The sequence below is a fragment of the Myodes glareolus genome, chromosome 7, assembly GCF_982192425.1.
Source record: "Myodes glareolus chromosome 7, mMyoGla1.1, whole genome shotgun sequence".
NCBI classification, from domain to species: domain Eukaryota; kingdom Metazoa; phylum Chordata; class Mammalia; order Rodentia; family Cricetidae; genus Myodes; species Myodes glareolus.
The window spans coordinates 98,149,452-98,168,861 of NC_142032.1; the positions used below are offsets into that span (position 1 = coordinate 98,149,452).

At 39.6% G+C, this 19,410-nt stretch overlaps 1 non-coding gene across 1 annotated transcript; it reads left to right on the plus strand.

Moving 5' to 3' along the window:
- The first annotated feature begins 813 nt into the window (after nt 1-813).
- On the plus strand, nt 814-920 carry LOC125395277 (U6 spliceosomal RNA). The gene has a single exon (XR_007230514.2). It is a non-coding gene; the product is annotated as a U6 spliceosomal RNA (small nuclear RNA).
- The last annotated feature ends 18,490 nt before the right edge of the window (nt 921-19,410 follow it).

Sequence of the window (19,410 nt, forward strand, 5' to 3'; positions counted from 1 at the left end):
CATACTGATGAATATTTTGCATATCACCATAGAACCTTAATCTGACGATGGATGGAGATTGAGACAGAGACCTACATTGGAACACTGGACTTAACTCCCTAGGTCCAAACGATAAGCAGAAGGAAAGAGAACATGAGCAAAGAAGGCAAGACCAGAGGGAACCTTCACTTGTTGATGGATGGAGATTGAGACAGAGACCCACATTAGAGCACTGGATTGAGTCCCCAAGGTCTAAATGAGGAGCAGAAGGAGGGAGAACATGAACAAGAAAGGCAGGACCGTGAGGAGGAGTGCGTTCACCCCCTGATACAAGGGGACTGATCTAATGAGAGTTCACCAAGGCCAGTTGGACTTGGACTGAATGAGCACTTGATCCAACCAGATTCTCTGAATGTGGCCAGATTCTCTGAATGTGGCTGGCATGGGGTCTTTCTGAAAAGCCATTGACAATGACACTGGGACTTGTTTCCTCTGCATATACTGGAGTTTTGGGTCCAGTCTGTTTGGATACTCATCTTCCTGGATCTGGAGGGAGGAGGAAGGAACTTGAACTTCCCACAGGGCAGGAAACCCTGACTGCCCTGGGGGATAGAGAGGGAGGAGGAAGGGAGTGGGGAGATTGGGAGGGTGTTGGGAGGAGGGGCGGAAATGCAAACTTTTATTAATTAATATACATTCATTTAAAAAAAAGAAGAATGAGACATCACTAAAAAAAAGATTTAACAAGTCAGATATGTGATTCTTTTGTCTCAGGACACTTTCAGAGTTTTGGTCAAAGTCTTCAAAAAATAACTCGTAAAAATTGAATCAATGGTGCTCGCTTCGGCAGCACATATACTAAAATAAGAACGATACAGATAAGATTAGCATGGCCCCTGCACAAGGATGACATGCAAATTCGTATAGCGTTCCATATTTTTAATCCAACAAATTCTCATCACAAAACATCCAGGAAATGTGGGACACAATAAAAAAACCAAATCTTAGAATAATAGGGGTAGAAGAAGGAGAAGAATTGCAAATCAAAGGTCCAGAAAACATATTCAACAAAAGTATAAAAGAAAACTTCTCCAACCAAAAGAATGATATCCCTATGAAGGTTCAAGAAGAATACAGAACACCGAATAGGCTTGATCAAAAAAAAAAAAATCCCCTCGCCATATAATAATCAAAATACAAAACATTCAGATTAAAGAGAGAATATTAAGAGCTGCAAAGGAAAAAGATCAAGGAACTTATAAAGATAAATCTATCAGAAATATACCAGACTTCTCTATGGAAACCACGAAAGGCAAAAGGTCCTGGATGGAGGTACTGCAGAAACTAAGAGACCATGGATGCAAGCCCAGACTACTTTACCCAGCCAAGCAATCGTTCACTATCAATGGAGAAAACAAAATATTCCAGGATAAAAACAAATTTAAACAATATGTAGCTACAAATCCAGACTTACAGAAAGTATTAGAAGGCAAATCACAACCCAAGGAATCCAACATTCCTAACACCACCTACAATAACTCAGTCATCTAGCGACCCTTCACAAGCAGAACTCAAAGAAGGGAAAAACATACACTCCACTACCTCCCCCCCCAAAAAAATAATAACTGGAGTCAACAACCACTGGTCATCAATATCACTTAATATCAATGGACTCAATTCACCTATAAAAAGGCACAGACTTAGAGATTGGATAATAAGACAGGATCCAACATTCTTCTATTTACAAAAAAAAACACCTCAACCTAAAAGACAGATATCTACTCAGAGTAAAGGACTGGGAAAATGTTTTCCAAGCAAACGGACCTAAGAAACAAGCGGGTGTGGCCATTCTAATTTCCAACAAAATTGACTTCAAACTAAAATCTATCAGAAGAGATAGAGATGGACATTTCATACTCATAACAGGAACAATTCATCAGGAGGAAGTCTCAATCCTGAATATCTATTCCCCTAATATAAAGGCACCCATGTATGTAAAAGAAACTCTTCTAGAACTCAAGGCAGTCATCAAACCACACACACTAATAGTAGGAGACTTCAACACACCTCTCTCACCAATGGACAGAACAATCAGACAGAAACCCAACAGAGAAATAAGAGAATTATTGGAGGTATTGAATCAAATGGACTTAAAATATATGTATAAAATATTCCACCCAAATAAAGAATATACCATTTTCTCTGCAGCCCATGGAACCTTCTCAAAAATTGACCACATACTCTGTAACAAAACAAACATCCACAGATATAAAAAAAAATTAGTAACCACCTGTGTCTTGTCAGATCACCATGGATTAAAGTTAGAATTCAACAACAATGCTACCCCCAGGAAGCCAACAAACTCATGGAAGTTGAACTGTCAACTATTCAATCACCACTCAGTCAAGGAAGAAATAAAGAAAGAAATTAAAGTCTTCCTTGAATTTAATGAAAATAAAAACACAACATACTCAAATCTATGGGACACTATGAAAACAGTGCTAAGAGGAAAGTTCATAGCACTAAGTGCCCAATTGAAGAAAACGGAGAAAGCACACATTGGAGACTGAACAGCACACTTGAAAGCACTAGAAAAAAAAGAAGCTGATTCACCCAGGGGGAGTAGAAGACTGGAAATAATCAAACTGAGGGCTGAAATCAATAAAATAGAAACACAGAAAACAATCCAAAGAATCAATGAAACAAAAAGCTGGTTCTTGGAGAAAATCAACAAGATCGACAAACCCCTATCCAAACTAATCAAACAGCAGAGAGAGAACATGCAAATTAATAAGATCAGAAATGAAAAGGGGGACATAACCACAGACACAGAGGAAATTCAGAGAATCATTAGATCTTACTACGAAAGTTTATATGCCACAAAGTTGGAAAATGTAAAAGAAATGGACATTTTTTTAGATAAGTACCATATACCAAAGTTGAACCAAGAACAGGTGAACAATCTAAATAGACCTGTTAGTCGTGAAGAATTAGAAGCTGTTATCAAAAATCTCCCTACCAAAAAAAGCCCAGGACCAGATGGTTTCAATGCAGAATTCTACCAGAACTTCCAGGAAGAGCTAATACCTATACTCCTTAACGTATTCCGTAATATAGAAACAGAAGAGTCATTGCCAAACTCCTTTTATGAAGCTACAGTTACCCTAATACCAAAACCACACAAAGACACAACCAAGAAAGAGAATTACAGGCCAATCTCACTCATGAACATCGACGCGAAAATTCTCAAAAAAATACTGGCAAACCGAATCCAAGAACACATTAGAAAAATTATCCATTATGATCAAGTAGGCTTCATCCCAGAGATGCATGGCTGGTTCAACATACGCAAACCTATCAATGTAATCCATAATATAAATAAACTGAAAGAAAAAAACCATATGATCATTTCATTGGATGCTGAAAAAGCATTTGACAAAATTTAACACGAATTTATGATAAAGGTGTTGGAGAGACTGGGGATACAAGGATCATATTTAAATATAATAAAAGCAATATACAACAAGTCGACAGCTAACATCAAATTGAATGGAGAGAAACTCAAAGCCTTTCCACTAAAATCAGGAACATGACAAGGCTGTCTACTCTCTCCGTAACTCTTCAATATAGTGATTGAATTTCTAGAAATAGCAATAAGACAACATAAGGAGATCAAGAGGATATTTCCTTTCGAATTTGAAAGGATGAAGTTAAACTTTCGTTATTTGCTGACGATATGATAGTGTACATACGCCACCCCAAAAACTCTATCAAAGAACTCCTACAGCTGATAACCCCTTTAGTAATGGGGCAGGATACAAGATCAACTCCAAAAAATCAGTTGCCCTCCTATACACAAAGGATAAAGAAGCAGAGAGTGAAATCAGAGAAACATCACCTTTCACAATAGCCACAAATAGCATAATATATCTTGGGATTATTCTAACCAAGGAAGTGAAAGACCTATTTGACAAGAACATTAAGTCTTTGAAGAAAGAAATTGAGGAGGATACCAGAAAATGGAAAGACCTCCCCTGCTCTTGGATTGGGTGAACCAACATAGTAAAAATGGCAATTCTACAAAAAGCAATCTATAGATTCAATGCAATCCCCACCAAAATCCCGTCAACTTCTTCATAGACCTTGAGAGAACAATAATCAAGTTTATATGGAAAAACAAAAAAACCCAGGATAGCCAAAACAATCTTATATAATAAAGGAACTTCTGGAGGCATTACCATTCCTGACTTCAAACTCTATTACACAGCTACAGTATTGAAAACAGCTTGGTATTGGCATAATTACAGAGAAGTCGACCTATGGAATCGAATAGAAGACCCGGATATTAACCCATAAACCTATGAACACCTAATTTTTGACAAGGGAGCTAAAGGTATACAATGAAAGAAGGAAAGCATCTTTAACAAATGGTGCTGGCATAACTGGATGTCAACCTGTAGAAGAATGAAAGTAGATCCATATCTATCACCATGCACAAAACTCAAGTCCAAATGGATTAAAGACATCAACATTAATCTGTCCACTTTGAACCAGATAGAAGAGAAAGTCGGAAGTAGTCTACAATTATAGGCACAGGAGGCCACTTCCTAAGTAGAACCCCAGTAGCACAGACAATAAGAGAAACAATGAATAAATGGGACCTCCTGAAACTGAGAAGCTTCTGTAAAGCAAAGGATACTGTCAATAAGACAAAAAGGCTGCCTCCTGACTGGGAAAAGATCTTCACCAACCCCTCATTAGACAAAGGTCTGGTCTCCAAAGTATACAAAGAACTCAAGAAACTAGACACTAAAACTCTAATTAACCCAATTAAAAAATGGGGTACTGAACTGAACAGAGAATTTACAACAGATGAACTTCGAATGGCCAGAAGACACTTAAGGTCATGCTCAACCTCCTTAGCAATCAGGGAAATGCAAATCAAAACCACTTTGAGATACCATCTTACACCTGTCAGTATAGCTAAATTTAAAAACACCAATGATAGCCTATGCTGGAGAGGATGTGGAGTGAGGGGAACAATCATCCATTGTTGGTGGGAATGCAAAGGTGTGCAGCCACTGTGGAAATCAGTGTGGCGGTTTCTCAGGAAACTGGGAGTCAACCTCCCTCAGGACTCAGCAATTCCACTCTTGGGAATATACCCAAGAGATGCCCTATCATACTACAAAAGTATTTGATCAACTATGTTCATAGCTGCACTATCTGTAATAGCCAGAACCTGGAAACAACCTAGGTGTCCCTCAATAGAAGAATGGTTAAAGACGGTGTGGAACATATATACATTAGAGTTTTACTCAGCGGTAAAAAACAATGACATCTTGAATTTTGCATGCAAATGGATGGAAATAGAAAACGCTTTACTGAATGAGGTAACCCAGACCCAAAAAAAGAAATATGGTATGTACTCACTCATAAATTGATTCTAGCCATAGTTAAAGGCCTGTTCGTCTATAATTTGTGATCCTAGAGAAGCTAAATAAGAAGGTGAACCTGAAGAAAATCCTATAGTTATCCTCTGGGATATTAGAACTAGGCAAGATTGCCAGGTTACCTCGGGTTCATGGGGGTGGGGAGTGGAAGTAGGGGAAGATAGTTAGGGAGACCGGAGAGGGGGAGGATTGGGGATGGCTTGGGGGAATGGTAGGGGGGAGGGAGGAAGGATGGCTGTGGGAGCAGTGAGGTTTATATCTCAGCTAAGGGAGCCATTTTAGGGTTTGCAAGAGACTTGGTTCTGGAGGGGTTCCCAGTAAAAATTAAATAAAAAAATAAAAAATAATAAAAAAATTTAAAAAAAATAAAAAAAAATAAAAAAAGAAGGCACTTTACTGAGTCAGTTAAGCCAGACCCAAAAAGAGGAATATGGTACGTATTCACTCATAACTGGATTCTTGCCATAATTAAAGGTCTTTGAGCCTATTATTCGTCATCCTAGAGAAGCTGGATAGCAGGGTGAACCTGAAGAAAATTCAGGTAGTTTTCCTCCTGGAGATTGGAAATAGACAAGAGTCCCAGGTAACCTCGGGTGCTTGGGGGGGTGGGAGGGTTGCTGGAAGGGGAGAGGGTTAGAGAGAAGGGAGCAGGGGAGGAATGGGGAATGCTCGGTGGACTGGGAGGGGGAAGGGAGGAAGGATAGATATGGGATCAGGGAAGAATATATCTCAACTAAGGGAGTCATTTTAGGGTTTACAAGAGACTTGATTATAAATGGGATCCCAGGTCCAAGGAGAGATCCCCAGATTGTTCTCTGGACAGAGGAGAGGGTGCTGCCTGAAATGACCTTGACCCACAACCATACTGATGAATATTTTGCTTATCACCATAGATCCTTCATCTGGTGATGGATGGAGATGGAGACAGAGACCCACATTGGAACACTGGACTTAACTCTCTAGGTCCAAACGAGAAGCAGAAGGAAAGAGAATGTGATCAAGGAAGGTAAAATCAGAGGGAATCTTCATTCGATGAGGGATGGCAATACAGACGGAGACCCACATTGGAGCACCGGACTGAGTCCCCAAAGGTCCAAACGAGGAGCAGAAGGAGAAAGAACATGAAAAAGGAAATCAGGACTGCTAGGGGTGCGATCACCCACTGATACAAGGGGACTGATCTAATGAGAGTTCACCAAGGCCAGTTGTCTGGGATTGAGCGAGCAAGTAATCCAGCCAGATTCTCTTAATGAGGTCGGATTCTTGAATGTGACTGGCCCGGAGTCTTTCTGAAAAGCCATTTACAATAACACTGAGACTTGTTTCCTCTGCATATACTGGATTTTTGGGATCCAGACTGTTTGGATGCTCACCTTCCTGGACCTGGAGGGAGCAGGGAGGATCTTGAACTACCCACAGGGCAGGAGACCCTGACTGCTATTGGGGATGGAGAGGGAGGAGGGGAGGGAGTGGGGGGAGTGGGAGGGTGTTGGGCAGAGTGGCAGAAATGGAGACTTTCGTATTTTAATAAACTTTGATAAAAAAATGATTTTAGCCCACTGCAATTTTACCAAAGTTTTATTTTGTGACATTTCTGTCATATGTATAAAGTAATTTAATCATTTTGAAAAAGAAAGATTATGCAAGAAAGAAAACAAATGCTAATGAATATTTTCAGATATATATATATATATATATATATATATATATATATATATTAGTTTTCCTTAAGCACCTTGCAAAAGTATGATACTCTTCAGTTTAAATGGCAAGGTAGAGGAAGGTAAATGTTTATATATATATATATATATATATATATATATATATATATATACAAACACAGAGATGAAATCAAAACTTCTAGGATGTACATTGTTCTACACATAACCATGGTTTCTCTCCTTTGATTCACTTTCTGTTATTTCCTCTGGAGGGGCTCAAATCTGTTTTCTGAAGTTTCCAGCCTTCTTAAACAGAGCAACTTCTGAATTCTGTGGGTCACTGGGTAGCTGAAGCTTTGAGAAAAAATATGCCAACAGGTGTTGAATAAACTCAACAAGCAAAGAAAATTGTGGGGAAAATTATAGAGTAGGAGCCCCATACAGAGATGGATGAGTATGAATTGAATTTCTACATTTTAGAACATGTTGGAGAAGGTAGCTTAGTTCCCAGTTGCTTATCAGCTCAGCTCCAAAATAACCACACAGGAACTAAATTAATTAAATCATTGCTTGTTCTATTAGCTCTAGCTTCGTATTGGCTAACTCTTACAAATTAATATAACTCATTTCTATTAATCTGTGTATCGCCATGAAGCTGTGGCCTACTAGGAAAAGTTTCAGCATCTATCTCTGGTTGACTATGTGGCTTTTCTCTACCTCCTCCTTCCTTCTCCCAGTATCCAGTTTAGTTTTCCCCACCTACCTCTATTACCCGCACATGCCCAAAACAGTATCTTTATTAACTGATGGTATTCATAGCATACAGAAGGGAATTCCACATCACCTCCCCTTTTCTGTTTAAATAAAAAGAATGGCAAAAAAAAAACCACTTTGAGATACCATCTTACACCTGTCAGAATAGCTAAATTTTAAAACACCAATGATAGCCTATGCTGGAGAGGATGTGGAATGAGGGGAACAATCATCCATTGTTGGTGGGAATGCAAAGGTGTGCAGCCACTGTGGAAATCAGTGTGGCAGGTTCTCAGGAAACTGGGAGTCAACCTCACTCAGGACCCAGCAATTCCACTCTTGGGAATATACCCAAGAGATGCCCTATCATACTACAAAGCATTTGTTCAGCTATGTTCATAGCAGCACTATTTGTAATAGCCAGAACATGGAAACAACCTAGGTGCCCCTCAATAGAAGAATGGTGAAAGAAGGTGTGGAACATATACACATTAGAATTTTACTCAGCGGTAAAAAATAATGACATCTTGAATTTTGCATGCAAATGGATGGAAATAGAAAACGCTTTACTGAGTGAGGTAACCCAGACCCAAAAATCAGAATATGATATGTACTCACTCATAAGTGGATTCTAGCCATAGTTAAAGGTCTTTGAGCCTATAATTCGTGATCCTAGAGAAGCTAAATAAGAAGGTGAACCTTAAGAAAATCATATAGTTATCCTCCTGGATATAGGAAGTCGTCAAGATTGCCAGGCAAACTTGGGTGCACGGGTGTGTGTGTGGGGGGGTGTAAGTAAGGGGATATGGGTAGACAGAAGGGATAGGGGGACGATTGGTGATGGCATGGGGAATGAGATGGGGGGAGGAAGGATGGATATGGGAGCAGGCAAATATATATCTCAACTAAGGGAGCCATTTTAGGGTTGGCAAGAGACTTGTTTCTGGAGGGGTTCTCAGGCCCAAGGAGAGGTCCCCAGATTGTTCCTTGGGCAGCAGAAGAGAGGGTGCCTGATCTGGCCTTGGCCCATAACCATACTGATGAATATTTTGCATATCACCATAGAACCTTCATCTGGCGATGGATGGAGATAGAGACAGAGACACATATTGGAACACTGGACTTAATTCCCTAGATCCAAATGAGAAGCAGAAGGAGGGAAAACATGAGCAAGATAGGCAGGACCAGAGGGAACCTTCATCTGACGATGGATGGCAATACAGACGGAGACCCACATTGGAGCACCGGACTGAGCCCCCCAAGGTCCAAAAGAGGAGCAGAAGGAGGGAGACCATGAAAAAGGAAATCAGGACCGCGAGGGGTGCGTTCACCCACTGATACAAGGGGACTGATTGAATGAGAGCTCACCAAGGCCAGCTGGACTGGGACTGAATGAGTATGTGATCAAACCAGATTCTCTGAATGTGGCTGACATGGGGCCTGACTGTGAAGCCATTGACAATGGCACTGGGTCTTGTTTCGTCTGCATGTACTGGCTGTTTGGGATCTTTGTTTGTATGCTCATCTTTCTAGTCCTGGAGGGAGGGGGGAGGAACTTGAACTTCCCACAGGGCAGAAAACCCTGACTTCTCTTTGGACTGGAGAGGGAGGAGGAGAGGGAGTGGGGGGGGCAGGAGAGGGAGTGGGGGGGGTCAGGAGAGGGAGTGGGGGGGGAGAGGGAGTGGGGTGAATGGGAGGATATGGGGAGGAGGGGAAGAAGTGTAAATTTTTATAAATAAACAAATAAAAAATAATAATAAAAAATAAGGAAGTTTCAAGACTTAGAGACCCATCAATTCTGTTAGTAGAAAACAGGCTGATGATCAAAGAAACTAATTTTGTCACACACCCAATGTTAGACCTGAGTTCCATGGTTATGTAGCTGCCAGAATTAATGACAGATTTCCATATGCACCTTGAAAAAACAAAGTTGTCAAAGAAAATTAAGTGACCCATTTGTGGGAAAAATAGATGGCTAGCTAAACCACTTGTTTGGTTTTGTAGAGTTGAGATAGACTAGGAATCTGCAATGTGGAAACCACAAAGAACTACCTTCCAGTACAAAAAGAACTGACCGAAATGGAGTTGGCTTGCTTAAAATTTTGTTAGTCAACTATAAAAGAATCATTGTTTTGGGTTGAAGATATTATGGTGTGAAAATTAATACAAAGGAAAAATATCAACTACTTGTGTGCTTTTAAGGAAAACATGTAACGTGTGATCATATCATTTCTTCCTATGTAAAGATTTTCTTTTTGTAAAACACGTAACTTATGTTTCTTAGGGAATCTTTCCTTATGTAGAAATTTCTGTCTTAGGAGGTATACAAGTTATAAGAAAGAAATAAGAGAAGGAGAACAACAGGGAAGATGGAGAAGGATGAATAAAACCAGATAGAAGAACAATACAGAGAACAGAGTAGTAGGAGCAGAAAGAAAAAACAAAATGAAGAATTAAGCTTCGTCCCTCACACAAAGTCCCCAAGTGTGTCAGTAAGTCCAGTAGTTTGCCAACTCCATTCGTCCTCTTTAGTTTCTTTGACCTTTTGACCTAATGAAAGCTGGTCCTCTGGGCAGACACCTCACCCAGACTTTTCCTCAGCATAGAAGACTATGTTTTGACCATGTGTGATAGTGTGATCATCCAAAACAAGGATGCTTCTCAGCTCAGGGTAGAGATTTGTTAATCTATCTCCCACACTTTTATTGGAAACTCTATTTAAATACTCCTTGTCACAAGTTCAAAAATCCTAATTTCCTTTGTTTTCTAAATATACACTTAAAAGTGATTTTCAAAGCAGATGATGCGACCCAAGCACTGGGCTGAACTCCTGGAGCTCAAATGAAGAGAAGGAGGAGAAATCATATTAACGGGGACCATCAAGAGGATGATGGAGCAAACCACAGAGACAGCTGAACAGAGCTAGGGGAAGATTATGGACTACAGACTGAAAGCTGGGAAACCTGTATGGGATGAAACAAGACCATCTGAATGTGGGTGACAGTTATGTGGCTAGATCTGTTTGGGGTCCCTTTCAGTGGCACCAGGAGCAATCCCAGGTCCATGAACTGCCTTTTTGGAGTCCCTTCCCTATGGTTGGATACCTTGCTTAGACTTGATTTATGGTGGTGATGGGGCTTGGTCTTGCTTCATGTTGATATCCCTGACTTTGTTGACTCCCCAAGGAAGTCCTTACCTCCTCTGAGGAGTGGATAGTGGGGTAGGAAGATGGGAGGTGGGGATGGGGTAAGGGGAAGGAGAGAAAACTGGAGTTGTTATGTAAAATAAAAAGTAATTTTTTAAATAAAATATATAAAAGTGATTCTCATTGTGATATACATATACATACTGTGTGTGTGTGTGTGTGTGCGTGTGTGTGTGTGTGTGTGTGTGTGTGTGTGTACCCAGTCCTCTGGACAGAATAAAGAGTGTTGAAGCATTTAATTCAAAACCTTATCTTTTGCTATGACTCAGATATGTGAGTCTCCTCCAGCTATTTTATAGATGCTTGTTAAATGCTTTTTTAATGAGGATATTGAGTACAGATTTCAAACAGTGGTAATCCTAAAATATCTAAAACTTTCATCTGTTTTTCTAACTTAAAAAAGTCATGTAAGCTTCAGAGAGTTGTAACTTAGACGAATCTGTCACAGGTCAAGGTTACTCCAGATCAGTACTCCTGTAAATCAACAAGCTAAACTTTCCTGCCTTCTACCTATTCCTGAGGGTGGGCTCTCTGTCTTGTCTCTGTCTCTCTGTCTCTCTGTCTGTTTCTCTCTCTCTCTCTCTCTCTCTCTCTCTCTCTCTCTCTCTCTCTCTCTGTGTGTGTGTGTGTGTGTGTCTGTGCTTCCTCTAGTCTTGCAACTACTTTCACACTATCAACTACCTAGTGGTCCTAGAACTTTCTGTGGTAGATCCACTGTAAAGATTTTCCTCTAAGCTCATTAGCTTTACATTCTGTATCCAGTTCAGAAGTTCTCAACCTATGAGTTGTGACCCTTTTGTGAGTAGCATATCTCATTTACATTATGATTCATAACAGTAGAGAAATTACAGTTATAAAGTAGCAATGACATAATTTTATTGTTGGAGGTCACCACAACATGAAGAACCATATTATAGGGCCACAGAATCAGAAAGGCTGAAAACCACTGCTCTAGTCTCCATTTGCCCCAACTGATTTCTAATTAACTGCAAATGGCTTCAGAACTGCCTGCAACATGCCAGTCCCAGGTAGTCCTTTCAAATCATCGTTCCAGACTTCTCTGATGTGGCCTGCATTTTGTTAGGCCAAGTTGGTCCCACAGAACCTGGTTATCAATTGAAACAGATATTCTCTAGCCAGAATCCTCTCCCCACTTCTGGTTTTTGACTGACACTCAAGCCTTTCTGGGTCCAGACCATGACATTCTAATAGGAGCTAAGAAGCAGTTTCAGAAGAAATTTTGTTGACTGTCATCAACAACAAAGAGGCTCAAATATCAGTTTCAAAATAAACAGGACAAGTAGCTAAATGTAGTAGCTATTAGCATAACAAATCACATGCTGGCCTCTAGATTCACAATGTATCTGTGACTCCTCTTAACTCTTCTCTACCCAGCCTCTTCCCTAAATGGGATTTAATAACAGCATACAGTAGAATGGGTAAGGAAGAAAGCAGTTTTCAGAAGAGAAGAGGGTTACTATGACCAATTGTAGGGTCCAAGAAAACCTACAGACCCAAATAGTATGTAAGAACAAAGAGTGGTACCAGAAGATCCATCAGAGAGGTGAGTTTGTTCCCTGCTGACCAGCAGATGCCCTGGAAAGGGAACACAGACACCCTTCAACCCTCGAAACTTTCTGGCCATCCAGCAGGGTCTTTTCTCCCTAGCTACAGCCTCACTATTTCTATCTCATAGTGTGCTCCCAGGCACCCCTACCCTTCTGTAGGGTAATAAGATCCCCTAACTCAGACTGTTTTGAGGCTGAGACTCTGGGGTCAAAGTGGGCCCTGGCCAGCAAGTGGCCCAATCCCGTACCAGAAGAGGCATCAAAGAGATGGAGAGGTTCCTGGTCAGCAAATGACCCTGATCCTGTACCACAACATCCATCGGGGAGCATTTGAAGGAAGAGATGGGCAGGCACCAATGCAAGAATTCCTCCAACAATCTGAAAAACAACATGTTCACCAGAACCCAGTGAACATACAACAGGAAGACTTGAACACCCTAATCCAGAAGAAGTAGAAAAGATAGGCGTTATGAAAGTGATAGAGTCCCTTAAACATGAAGAGAAAAGCTCCCTTAAAGAAATGGATGAGAAGAATAAAAAAAGTTTGAAGAAATGAATAAATCCCTAAAAGTTACCCTAGGAAACAAGAAAAAAAAACAATCAAACAGATAATAGAAACAGTTCAAGAATTGAAAACTGAAATGGAGGCAATAAAGAAAACAAACTGAGGGCTGACTGGATAGGGAAAATCTGTGTAAACAAACAGGGACTACAGAGACAAGTGTAACCAACGGAATGCAAAAAATAGAAGAAAGAGTCTCAGTTGCTGAAGACACATAAAGAAAATAAACGAAATGATCAAAGAAAACAGCAAATCCAACAAATTCACATCACAAAACATACAGGATATCTGAGACACCATAAAAAATCCAAACATAAGAATAATAGGGGTCGAAGAAGGAGAAGAATTACAGCTCAAAGGCCCAGAAAATATATTCAACAAAATTATAGAAGAAAACTTTCCCAACCTAAAGAATGATATTCCTATGAAGGTAAAAGAAGCATACAGAACACTGAATAGACTCGATCAAAAAAATCCCCTCACAATATAATTATCAAAACACAAAACATACAGAATAAAGAAAGAATATTAAGAGCTGCAAAGGAAAAAGGTCAAGTAACTTATAAAGGTAAACCTATCAGAATTACACCTGACTTCTCTATGGAAACCAGATGGCCTAGGATAGATATGCTGCAGAAACTAAGAGACCATGGATGCAAGACCAAACTACTATTCCCAGCCATGCTTTCATTCACCATCAATGGAGAAAACAAGGTATTTCAGGATAAAAACAAATTTAAACAATACACAGCCACAAATCCAGCCTTACAGAAAGTAATAGAAGGAAAATCACAACCCAAAGAACCCAACAACACAGACAATAACTCAGACATCCAGCAACCCTTCAACAGCACAACTCAAAAAAGGGAAACACACAAATTCTACCACCAGATCAATCAATCAATCAATCAGTCAATCAATAAGTAACCAAAGTTAACAATCACTGGTCATTAATATTACTTAATATCAATGGTCTCAATTCACCTATAAAAAGGCACAGGCTAAGAAAACAGGATCCAACATTCTGCTGTTTACAAGAAATATACCTCAATCGCAAAGGCAGACATCTACTCAGAGTAAAGGGTTTTCAATCAAATGGACCTAAGAAACAAGTGGGTGTGGCTATGCTAATATCTAACGAAATTGACTTCAAACTAAAATCAATCAGAAGAGTGTAGAAGGAACAGCAGGTCACTTCCCACCAACCACCTGGCTAGCTTTACACCCGAAATAATTACACGGAAACTGTATTCTTTTAAACACTGCCTGGCCCATTATCTCTAGAGAGTTAGTTACTGGCTAACTCTCACATCTTGATTACCCCATTTCTAATCCTCTCTGTAGCACCATGAGGTGGTGGCTTACCGGGAAAGATTCAGCATGTCTGACCAGGTAGCTGGCTCCAAGGCATCTGCCTCATTCCCCTCTTCCCAGCATTCTGTTCTGTTTACTCTGCATACCTAATTTTCTGTCCTATCAAAGGGCCAAGGCAGTCTCTTTATTAACCAATGAAAATAACACATAGACAGAAGGCCCACCTACATCAGAAGAGATGGAAATGGACACTTTATACTCATAACAGGAACAACTCATCAGGATAAAGTCTCAATCCTGAATATCTATGCCCCTAATATAAAAGCACCTACATATGTAAAAGAAACATTACTAGAACTCAAGGCACACATCATGCCCCATACACTTAATAGTAGGAGACTTCAACACTCTTCTCTCACCAATGGACAGGTCAATCAGACAGAAACCTAACAGAGAATTAAGAGAACTAATGGAGGTAATGAATTAAATGGAAAGATCATAGCACTAAGTGCCCAAATTAAAAAAAAAACGGAGAAAGCTCACATTAGAGACTTGACAGCACACCTGAAAGCTCTAGAAAAAAAAAGCAAACTCACCCACGGGGAGTAGAAAATGGGAAATAATCAAACTGAGGGCTGAAATCAACAAAATAGAAATACAGAAAATAATCCAAAGATTCAGTGAAACACAGAGCTGGTTCTGGTGTGGGAAAAATGTCTTTATTCTGTCAATCTGTTTATTTTGAATAAATGCTGATTGGCCAGGCAGGAAGTATAGGCAGGAAAACCAGACAGGAAGTAGAGGTACATTAAAGAGAATGGGAGTATTCTGGGAAACAGGAAGCTCCCTTCACCGTTCTGTCCAGACCACCAGAGAGGCAAGATGTAAGCTACCCTGCTAAGAAAGGTACTGAGCCATGTGACTAACATAGATAAAAATAATGGGCTAACATAAGTTATAAGAGCTAATAAGTAGCCTGAGCTAATGGGCCAATCAGTTTATAACCTTATGGAGTCCTCTGTATGATTTTCTTTGGGGCTTGCTGGCTGTGCGGTACTGGGTGGGAGAGATAACCCAACAAGCAGGCCCCTTCATGTTACATGGTTCTATGAAAAAGTCAACAAGATTTCTTTGAGTACCCTTTGGGTTAGTCCCTGCAGGTAACGGTGTTTGGTTATATAAAGAGGAAGTAGGGCATCTCTTTATAATCTCCTTAGCTTGTTGCCATGTAATGAAAAACTCTTTCTTCAAAACTTTGCTATTGACGTGATTTTTTTAATGAAATTCTGAGGCCTGCAACACGTTTCCAATCAATAATTGATCAATTTTTGCATTACCTTGTGTTAGAGGACCTGGCAGACCTGTATGGGATCGAATGTGTGTTATTTACATAGGACAAAGCCTATTCCTGATTATGTCTTGTACCTGGATAAACAATAAAGTCAACTCTGTGTCATTTCGTATAAATTCAGTGGTTTCAATATGCAAGATAATTCTTTCTGCATATTGTGACTCTGTAACTATATTAAGAGGTTCTTTAAAATCCTTTAGCACCATGAAAATGGCATATAATTCTGCCTTCTGGACAGAATTACAAGGGCTTTCTTCTACCTTACTCAGTTCATCTGATTTGTAATCAGCCTTTCCTGATTTATTAGCATCAGTATAAAATGTACAAGCTCCCGTTTTTGGAGCATCACATACAATTCGAGGAAGAATCCAAGAAGTTCTCTTTATAAGGTTAAGTCTACCACTTTGGGGATAGTTGCTATTAATTTCTCCCCCAAAATTAGCACAAGCCCTTTGCCATGGTTCATTGTCTTCCCATAACTTTTTTATTTCATCAGTAGTGAAAGACACTATAATTTCTGCTGGGCCTGTATCTGCTAGTTAATTCAGAGGCCTTTTCTACATAAGTTTTTAATTTTTTACTTGGTTTGTGTGGTAAAAGGATCCATTCTAAAATTGTACCTTCCCTTCATATATAAATTCCTGTAGGAGAAATTCTGGAAGGCAATATGACTAGAATACAACTAAGATTTGGTTCCACCCTATCCACATGTGCCTCCTGTAATTTTTCCTAAATCATCATCAGTTCCTTTTCTGTTTCAGCTGTTAATTCTCTGGGACTATTCAAATCTTTGTCACCATTTAAGGTTTTATTTAAATGAGTTATTGGATCAGGTGTTATCCCATCAGCCAGTCATAGACTGGAAATGTCTCCCAACAATCTTTGAAAGTCATTAAGAGTCCGTAACTGGTCTCTCCTAATTTGTGCCTTTTGTGTTCTAATTTTCTGTAAACCTATTCTGTAACCTAGGTAATTAACAGAATCTCCCCTTTGAATCTTTTCAGGAGCAATTTGTAATCCCCATTTAGTCAAAATTATCTTACTTCCTCAAACTTTCTTTCTAAAGTGTCTATGTTTGAATCAGATAGCAAAATGTCATTCATGTAATGGTAAATTATAGACATAGGGAACTGCTTATGTATCATTTTCAATGGCTGACTTACAAAGTATTGACACAGGCTGGGGCTATTGAGCATTCCCTGTTGGAAGATAGTCCACTGGTATCTCCTAGTAGGCTGAGAGTTATTATAAGTAGGCACTGTAAAGGCAATTTTTTCTCTATCTTTTTATTGTAGAGGTATAGTGAAGAAGCAATCCTTCAAGTCAATAACTATAAGAGGTCATTCTTTTGGCAACAGAGAAGGCAGAGGAATCCCCGACTGTAGAGGGCCCATAGGTTGTATTACCTTGTCGACAGCCCTTAGATCTGTCACCATTCTGCCAGATTTCTTTTTTTACAACAAACACAGGAGAATTTCAAGGGCTAGTTGAGTCCTCAATATGTTGAGCATTTAATTGTTCCTGTACCAATTTTTCCAAAGCCTGCAATTTATCTTCAGCTAGAGGGCACTGCTTAATCCATATTGGCTTCTCAGTTAACCATTTTAAAGGTAGGCTGTTGGTACCTCTAAAGGTTTTTTTAGTTGCTTTATTTTCTTGTACAGCCTGAATGGCTGGTGACCTTCATACATAGTACCTTATTACACATTTCCCAGAATTATGAGTTCCTGGGACTGCAGGAATGTTAATCTGAGTATTCCATTGCTGTAGCAGGCCATGGCCCCATCAATTTATTGCAATATCAGCTACATATGGCCTTAGCTTTCCCCTTTGTCCTTCTGACCCAATACAGTCATTTCATGCTTTGTTTAACTTGAGATATGATTCCAATTCCTAGTAATTGAACATCTGCCTCTTGAAGAGGCCAATTTTGATGCCAAGATTCTGGAGTGATGATACTCACATCTGCTCCTGTGTCTATCAAGCCAACAATCACAATTCCATGTATACATACTCTCAGCTTTGCTCTCTGATCATTTATAGAGGTTTGCCAAAATATACGTTTCCTATTCCCTATTTGAATTTCTGACTTACCCTCCAAATTTGAGCTATCATTTAGAACCTAATGATCTTGTACAGAAGCTTCTAGAGTTTTGAATTTTCCTGGTGCGACATGTACTTCATGGTTACTAGGAAAGACTGGACCACTTTGGGCTTGGGGGCCTGTTAGAGGCCCCTCAAGGAGTTTCCCAATGGTTTCAGGTTGCCTTGTCTGTCTGTTGTTGATCTGCATTCATTGGTCCTATGAAATCTTTTACCACACCTTCTACATATACCTGAAGGCCAAGGTTTCCTATTCCTGCCAGATGAAGAGCTATTCCTAGAAATTTCTTGCCTGCAATTTCTTTTTAGGTGTCCTAATTTACCAAAAGTAAAACATTTGGCAGGATGATGACCCATCATTGCTTTGGAAATCATTTCTCCTACCCAAGATTTGTCATCATAATTAAATGTCTGAAAATTCATGGTATGCTGGATCCATTCATACATAGGTGCTGATCTAGACCTTAAAAGCCTAATTATCATTTTGTATTCTAATTTTGCATTATCAAAAGCCATTGATTCAAGAAATAGTCATCTAGCTTCTAGGTCTGTTATTCCTGTGTTCAGAGCCTTAATTAATCTTTGCAAGAAGTCAGTATAGGGTTCTCCCTGACCCTGTCTAACCCTGGTATGTTACTCAACCTTTCTCTCTGGCTCTGGTCTCCTATCCCAGGCATTCAGGGCTGCTATATGATATAGGGACAATACTTCATCATCATAAAGAACTTGGACCTGTGCATCAGTGTATCCTATACCAAGAATTTGATCCTGCAAAACCTCTATACATTTTGCTCTTCCTTGTTGTTCCATATGTTTGGATTCTTCTCTGAATAAACTCCAAACATCAAGAAAGGTCCATTTTAAAGCACTACAGAAGCTAACTGTGAGAAATCGTGGAGGATCGCCCTGACATTAGAAGCCAAAGTTCTATTCATTTCCTTAACAAATGTAGAGTGCGCGCCATAATTATCAATGGCTTGCTTAATTTCCTTTAGGTCATTTATTCCTACTGGCCTCCATTTAGCTTCTTTGGCTCCTTTTAAGCCTTTAGAAGCTGACGCTTTGTCAAAGTAAATCACAGGGTATGTTATTAAAACCCAAGATAAGCCAGTTCTGATAGCTGGTGGTGACATAGTATCCTGCTCTTGTATCTTCTCACCTGGCTCACCTCCAATAATTTCTTCAATCATTTCAAATCTCTTAATCGTTGTCTCATGTAAGGCCTAAATCTCCCGACCTGCAAAGTTGCCTAGTGATTTCACTATGTTATTAATCGTAACAATTAATGTCATATACTTCCATATTGATATAATATGAAGAAGGAAACTGAAACCTAGTAACCAGAAAATTGAAGTATATCCATAGGCAAAGAAGACTCTTGTGATTTCTTCCAAAGAGGAAGCCAAAACCACAGCAAGAGTCCCTTTAAAAATGAAACCTGCCATTTTACCTGTTAACCAG